Consider the following 8978-nt stretch of genomic DNA (forward strand, 5'->3'; position numbering starts at 1 on the left):
AACAGAGAGAGGAAACCAGAACAGAACAGAGAGAGGAAACCAGAACAGAGAGAGGAGAGGAAACCAGAACAGAACAGAGAGAGGAAACCAGAACAGAGAGAGGAGAGGAAACCAGAACAGAACAGAGAGAGGAAACCAGAACACAACAGAGAGAGGAAACCAGAACAGAGCAGAGAGAGGAAACCAGAACACAACAGAGAGAGGAAACCAGAACAGAACAGAGAGAGGAAACCAGAACACAACAGAGAGAGGAAACCAGAACACAACAGAGAGAGGAAACCAGAACAGAGAGAGGAGAGGAAACCAGAACAGAACAGAGAGAGGAGAGGAAACCAGAACAGAGAGAGGAGAGGAAACCAGAACAGAGAGAGGAAACCAGAACACAACAGAGAGAGGAAACCAGAACAGAACAGAGAGAGGAGAGGAAACCAGAACAGAACAGAGAGAGGAAACCAGAACAGAACAGAGAGAGGAAACCAGAACACAACAGAGAGAGGAAACCAGAACACAACAGAGAGAGGAAACCAGAACACAACAGAGAGAGGAAACCAGAACACAACAGAGAGAGGAAACCAGAACAGAGCAGAGAGAGGAGAGGAAACCAGAACAGAACAGAGAGAGGAAACCAGAACACAACAGAGAGAGGAAACCAGAACACAACAGAGAGAGGAAACCAGAACAGAGCAGAGAGAGGAAACCAGAACAGAGCAGAGAGAGGAAACCAGAACAGAGCAGAGAGAGGAAACCAGAACAGAACAGAGAGAGGAAACCAGAACAGAACAGAGAGAGGAAACCAGAACACAACAGAGAGAGGAAACCAGAACAGAGCAGAGAGAGGAAACCAGAACAGAGCAGAGAGAGGAAACCAGAACACAACAGAGAGAGGAAACCAGAACAGAGAGAGGAAACCAGAACACAACAGAGAGAGGAAACCAGAACACAACAGAGAGAGGAAACCAGAACAGAGCAGAGAGAGGAAACCAGAACACAACAGAGAGAGGAAACCAGAACAGAGAGAGGAAACCAGAACAGAACAGAGAGAGGAAACCAGAACACAACAGAGAGAGGAAACCAGAACAGAGCAGAGAGAGGAAACCAGAACAGAGAGAGGAGAGGAAACCAGAACAGAACAGAGAGAGGAGAGGAAACCAACAGGACGAAGAGGAAAAAAGAACCAAACCTTGAATATATTGGCAGGATGCCCCCACCCCCACCCCCCCGCCCACCGGGGGGGGATGCAGGATATATGGAAGTGTTTAGATATCCCCTAATGAACCTGTAATGTCCTAATGGAGGCAGATCAAATTCTGCTCTCCAAGGACAGGATTAAAACACAAACGGAGGGCGTCCCACAGTGCCCTCTTCCCTATGATAGTGCACTACTTTTAACTAGGGTCCATAAGGCTCCATTGTACTATAGGGAATAGGGTGCCTTTGGGGACTTAGCCAACATCATCAAAGGCAAAGGCTGATACACTGCAGCACACTGTTGTGCTTTGTCTCCAAGGGGGTGGTCCCCGGGACATTTCCTCACGCCACTTTGATGTGGAACAGCACCAACGATGCTGTGATATTAATGCTTTCGCTCTCGCTGCAAAGTTAACTTCCCAGAAGTGGTATGTAATACATGAAGAGATGAACAGGGAGGGGGGCTGGGGTGTGTGTGTGTGTGTGTGTGTGTGTGTGTGTGTGTGTGTGTGTGTGTGTGTGTGTGTGTGTGTGTGTGTGTGTGTGTGTGTGTGTGTGTGTGTGTGTGTGTGTGTGTGTGTGTGTGTGTGTGTGTGTGTGTGTGTGTGTGTTTAAATTAAAAGCCAGTGGCCTCAGTGGTGCATTTGGTTTTCATCAACAACTCCTCATAATCACCAGACTGATGTGCTAACCCTCTGGTTAACCCTAGCCCTAATCTGAACCCTATTGGTTAACCTTAGCTCTAATTATAACCCTATTGGTTAACCTTAGCTCTAATTATAACCCTATTGGTTAACCTTAGCTCTAATTATAACCCTATTGGTTAACCTTGGCCCTAATCCGAACCCTATTGGTTAACCTTAGCCCTAATTCTAACCCTCTGGTTAACCTTAGCCCTAATTATAACCCTCTGGTTAACCTTAGCCCTAATTATAACCATCTGGTTAACCCTAGCTCTATTTCTAACCCTCTGGTTAACCCTAGCTCTATTTCTAACCCTCTGGTTAACCCTAGCCCTAATCTAACCCTCTGGTTAACCTTAGCCCTAATGCTAACCCTATTGGTTAACCTTAGCCCTAATTATAACCCTCTGGTTAACCTTAGCCCTAATTATAACCCTCTGGTTAACCCTAGCTCTATTTCTAACCCTCTGGTTAACCCTAGCTCTATTTCTAACCCTCTGGTTAACCCTAGCCCTAATCTAACCCTCTGGTTAACCTTAGCCCTAATGCTAACCCTATTGGTTAACCTTAGCCCTATTTATAACCCTCTGGTTAACCTTAGCCCTATTTATAACCCTATTGGTTAACCTTAGCCCTATTTATAACCCTCTGGTTAACCTTAGCCCTATTTATAACCCTCTGGTTAACCTTAGCCCTATTTATAACCCTCTGGTTAACCTTAGCCCTATTTATAACCCTCTGGTTAACCTTAGCCCTAATTATAACCCTCTGGTTAACCTTAGCCCTATTTATAACCCTCTGGTTAACCTTAGCTCTAATTCTAACCCTCTGGTTAACCTTAGCCCTATTTATAACCCTCTGGTTAACCTTAGCCCTATTTATAACCCTCTGGTTAACCTTAGCCCTAATTATAACCCTCTGGTTAACCTTAGCCCTAATCCGAACCCTATTGGTTAAGCCTAGCTCTATTTCTAACCCTCTGGTTAACCCTAGCTCTATTTCTAACCCTCTGGTTAACCCTAGCTCTATTTCTAACCCTCTGGTTAACCCTAGCTCTATTTCTAACCCTCTGGTTAACCCTAGCCCTAATTCTAACCCTATTGGTTAACCCTAGCCCTAATCCGAACCCTATTGGTTAAACCTAGCCCTATTTCTAACCCTATTGGTTAAAACTAGCCCTAATTCTTACCCTATTGGTTAACCCTAGCCCTAATTCTAACCCTATTGGTTAACCCTAGCCCTAATCCTAACTATATTGGTTAACCCTAGCCCTAATTCTAACCCTATTGGTTAACCCTATCCCTGATTCTAACCCATTTGGTTAACCCTAGCCCTAATTCTAACCCTATTGGTTAACCCTAGCCCTAATCATAACCCTATTGGTTAACCCTAGCCCTAATCCAAACCCTATTGGTTAACCCTAGCCTGAATCTTAACCCTATTGGTTAACCCTAGCCATAATCCTATTTCCCTTATCACCCCTATTACCCCACCTCTTATCACCAGCCCTTATCACCAGCCCTTATTACCCCAACCCTTATTACCCTAACCCTTATTACCAGCCCTTATTACCCTAACCCTTATTACCCCAACCCTTATTACCATAACCCTTATTACCAGCCCTTATTATCCTAACCCTTATTACCCCAACCCTTATTACCCTAACCCTTATTACCCCAACCCTTATTACCCTAACCCTTATTGCTAGCCCTTATTAACCTAACCCTTATTACCCTAACCCTTATTACTAGCCCTTTTTACCCTAACCCTTATTACCCCAAACCTTATTACCATAACCCTTTTTACCCCAACCCGTATTACCCAAACCCTTATTATCCCCTTATTACCCTAACCCTTATTACCAGCCCTTATTACCCTAACCCTTATTACTAGCCCTTATTATCTCAACCCTTATTACCCTAACCCTTATTACCCCAACCCTTATTACCCCAACCCTTATTACCCCAACCCTTATTACCCTAACCCTTATTACACCCTTATTACCCTAACCCTTATTACCAGCCCTTATTACCCTAACCCTTATTACCCCAACCCTTATTACCCTAACCTTTATTACCAGCCCTTATTATCTCAACCCTTATTACCCCAACCCTTATTACACTAACCCTTGTTACCCCAACCCTTATTACCCTCTTATTACCCCAACCCTTATTACCCCAACCCTTATTACCCCAACCCTTATTACCCCAACGCTATCCCCCTTATTACCCCTACCCTTATTACCATAACCCTTATTACCCCAACCCTTATTACCCTAACCCTTATTACCCCCTTATTACCCCAACCCTTATTACCCTAACCCTTATTACCCCCTTATTACCCCAGCCCTTATTACCCCTTATTACCAGTCCTTATTACCCTCTTATTACCCCAGCCCTTATTACCAACCCTTATTACCCTAACCCTTATTACCCTCTTATTACCCCAGCCCTTATTACCAACCCTTATTACCCTAACCCTTATTGCCCTCTTATTACCCCAGCCCTTATTACCAACCCTTATTACCCTAACCCTTATTACTCCCTTATTACCCCAGCCCTTATTACCCTAACCCTTATTACTAGCCCTTATTATCTCAACCCTTATTACCCCAACCCTTATTACCCCAAACCTTATTACCCCAACCCTTATTACCCTCTTATTACCCCAACCCTTATTACCCTAACCCTTATTACACCCTTATTACCGTAACCCTTATTACCAGCCCTTATTACCCTAACCCTTATTACCCCAACCCTTATTACCCTAACCCTTATTACCAGCCCTTATTATCTCAACCCTTATTACCCCAACCCTTATTACCCCAACCCTTATTACCCTAACCCTTGTTACCCCAACCCTTATTACCCTCTTATTACCCCAACCCTTATTACCCCAACCCTTATTACCCCAACCCTTATTACCCCAACGCTATCCCCCTTATTACCCCTACCCTTATTACCATAACCCTTATTACCCCAACCCTTATTACCCTAACCCTTATTACCCCCTTATTACCCCAACCCTTATTACCCTAACCCTTATTACCCCCTTATTACCCCAGCCCTTATTACCCCTGATTACCAGTCCTTATTACCCTCTTATTACCCCAGCCCTTATTACCAACCCTTATTACCCTAACCCTTATTACCCTCTTATTACCCCAGCCCTTATTACCAACCCTTATTACCCTAACCCTTATTGCCCTCTTATTACCCCAGCCCTTATTACCAACCCTTATTACCCTAACCCTTATTACCCTCTTATTACCCCAGCTCTTATTACCCCAACCCTTATTACCCTCTTATTACCCCAGCCCTTATTACCAACCCTTATTACCCTCTTATTGCCCCAACCCTTATTACCAACCCGTATTACCCTCGTATTTCCCCAACCCTTATTACCCTCTTATTAACCCAACCTTTATAACCTTATTATTACCCCAACCCTTATTTCCCCCACCCTTAATACGCTCTTATTACCCCAGCCCTTATTACCAACCCTTATTACTCTCTTATTACCCCAGCCCTTATTATCCTCTTATTACCCCAACCCTTATTACCCTTATTACCCTTTTATTACCCCAGCCCTTATTACCCCAACCCTTATTACCAGCCCTTATTACCAGCCCTTATTATCTCAATCCTTAGCACCACAACCCTTATTACCAGCCCTTATTACCAGCCCTTAATATCTCAACCCTTATTAGCAGCCCCTATTACCAGCCTTTATTACCAGCCTTATTACCTGCCCTTATTATCTCAACCCTTATCACCCCAACCCTTATTACCAGCCCTTATTACCAGCCCTTATTACCAACCGTTATTACCAGCCCTTATTATCTCAACCATTATTTCCAGCCGTTATTACCCCAACTCTACCACACCTACCACACCTACCACACCTACCACACCTACCACACCTACCACATCTACCACATCTACCACATCTACCACACCTACTACATCTACCACACCTACCACACCTACTACACCTACCACACCTACCACATCTACTACATCTACCACACCTACCACACCTACCACATCTACCACACCTACCACATCTACTACATCTACCACACCTACCACACCTACTACATCTACAACACCTACCACATCTACTACATCTACCACACCTACCACACCTACTACATCTACCACACCTACCACACCTACCACATCTACTACATCTACCACACCTACCACACCTACTACATCTACCACACCTACCACATCTACTACATCTACCACACCTACCACATCTACCACATCTACCACATATACCACAACTACCACATCTACCACACCTACCACATCTACCACACCTACCACATCTACCACACCTACCACATCTACCACATCTACCACATCTACCACACCTACCACATCTACCACACCTACCACATCTACCACATCTACCACATCTACCACACCTACCACATCTACCACACCTACCACATCTACCACACCTACCACATCTACCACACCTACCACATCTACCACACCTACCACATCTCTACATCACATCTACCACACCTACCACATCTACCACATCTACCACATCTACCACATCTACCACATCTACCACACCTACCACATCTACCACACCTACCACATCTACCACACCTACCACATCTACCACATCACACCTACCACATCTACCACACCTACCACATCTACCACACCTACCACATCTACCACATCTACCACACCTACCACATCTACCACATCTACCACATCTACCACATCTACCACACCTACCACATCTACCACACCTACCACATCTACCACACCTACCACATCTACCACATCTACCACATCTACCACACCTACCACATCTACCACACCTACCACATCTACCACATCTACCACACCTACCACATCTACCACATCTACCACACCTACCACATCTACCACACCTACCACATCTACCACACCTACCACATCTACCACACCTACTACACAGTGACATGCTGTACATTTTAAAGCCAAGATCTGCCCCACAAATTACAGGATTGATACTTTTTGAATCTTATACCATCAGTCGCACAGGTCCAGCCCGAATGCAGCTGCTTCTCATGAATACCTAATACAGTTAACTGTAATGGGGTGACTAACGAATACTTCCAGAATCTCACTATTCAACAACAGATTGGTGTGCCTCTGCATGGAATGATATCCAACCCGGTCTCATGAGAGATACGTTCCATTTCAAAGCATGAATCAATTTAATGTATTTGTCTCTTAAAGTTACAGAGTCATTTATTTTTTTAAAGCATCATTATCAGAATCTCACTATTCAACAAAAGATTGGTGTGCCTCTGTATGGAATGATATCCAACCCGGTCTCATGAGAGATACGTTCCATTTCAAAGCATGAATCAGTTTATTGTATTTGTCTCTTAAAGGTACAGAGTCATTTATTTTTTTATTTTTAAAGCATCATTATCAGAATCTCACTATTCAACAACAGATTGGTGTGCCTCTGCATGGAATGATATCCAACCCGGTCTCATGAGAGATACGTTCCATTTCAAAGCATGAATCAGTTTAATGTATTTGTCTCTTAAAGGTACAGCGTCATTTATTTTTATTTTTTAAAGCATCATTATCAGAATCTTACTATTCAACAACAGATTGGTGTGCCTCTGCATGGAATGATATCCAACCCGGTCTCATGAGAGAGCAAGCACACACACTAATGGGGATCCATAATAAATACAAATACAGCTGCAGTCAGTGAATTAGTTAATCATAGAAATATACTGACAAACATTTGACTTCATGGCCAGGTTTCATGGCCAGGTTTCAAAGGTTTCAAAGGCCAGGTTTAATCTAAATCAATCAGTAATTTACGGATCAGACCTCAGTGATGCAACGTCCTGCAGTCATCAATCAGTCAGTTAGTTACCCAGTCAGTCAGTGAGTTATTTACCTAGTCAGTCAGTCAGTTAGTTACCCAGTCAGTCAGTGAGTTAGTTACCCAGTCAGTCAGTCAGTTAGTTACCCAGTCAGTCAGTGAGTTAGTTACCCAGTCAGTCAGTCAGTTAGTTACCCACTCAGTCAGTCAGTTAGTTACCCAGTCAGTGAGTTAGTTATCCAGTCAGTCAGTGAGTTAGTTACCCAGTCAGTCAGTGAGTTAGTTATCAAGTCAGTCAGTTAGTTACCCAGTCAGTCAGTCAGTTAGTTATCCAGTCAGTGAGTCAGTGAGTTAGTTACACAGTCAGTCAGTGAGTTAGTTATCCAGTCAGTCAGTCAGTGAGTTAGTTACCCAGTCAGTCAGTCAGTGAGTTAATTACCCAGTCAGTCAGTCAGTGAGTTAATTACCCAGTCAGTCAGTGAGTTAGTTATCCAGTCAGTCAGTGAGTTAGTTATCCAGTCAGTCAGTCAGTCAGTTAGTTACCCAGTCAGTCAGCGAGTTAGTTACCCAGTCAGTCAGTCAGTCAGTTACCCACTCAGTCAGTCAGTCAGTTAGTTACCCAGTCAGTCAGTGAGTTAGTTATCCAGTCAGTCAGTCAGTTAGTTACCCAGTCAGTCAGTCAGTCAGTTACCCACTCAGTCAGTCAGTCAGTTAGTTACCCAGTCAGTCAGTGAGTTAGTTATCCAGTCAGTCAGTCAGTTAGTTACCCAGTCAGTCAGTGAGTTAGTTACCCAGTCAGTGAGTCAGTGAGTTAGTTATCCAGTCAGTCAGTCAGTGAGTTAGTTACCCAGTCAGTCAGTGAGTTAGTTACCCAGTCAGTCAGTGAGTTAGTTACCCAGTCAGTCAGTCAGTTAGTTAGTTACCCAGTCAGTCAGTGAGTTAGTTAGTTACCCAGTCAGTCAGTGAGTTAGTTACCCAGTCAGTGAGTCAGTGAGTTAGTAATCCAGTCTATCAGTCAGATAGTTATCCAGTCAGTCAGCCCCTCAATGATGAGGGCGTTACAAAATATACCAGTAGATTACACCCAGCTATCAGGCAGTTAGTCAGCCAGTCAGCCAGGCAGCCAGGCAGCCAGGCAGAGAGAGTTAGCGAGAGAGAGCGAGAGGGGATGAGAAAGAGAGAGAGAGGGGGGGTGGATAAAGAGAGAATGAAAGATATGGAGAAAGAGGTGTGGTGGAGGTCTGT

The sequence above is a fragment of the Oncorhynchus gorbuscha genome, linkage group LG02 (assembly GCF_021184085.1).
Source record: "Oncorhynchus gorbuscha isolate QuinsamMale2020 ecotype Even-year linkage group LG02, OgorEven_v1.0, whole genome shotgun sequence".
Taxonomy (NCBI): domain Eukaryota; kingdom Metazoa; phylum Chordata; class Actinopteri; order Salmoniformes; family Salmonidae; genus Oncorhynchus; species Oncorhynchus gorbuscha.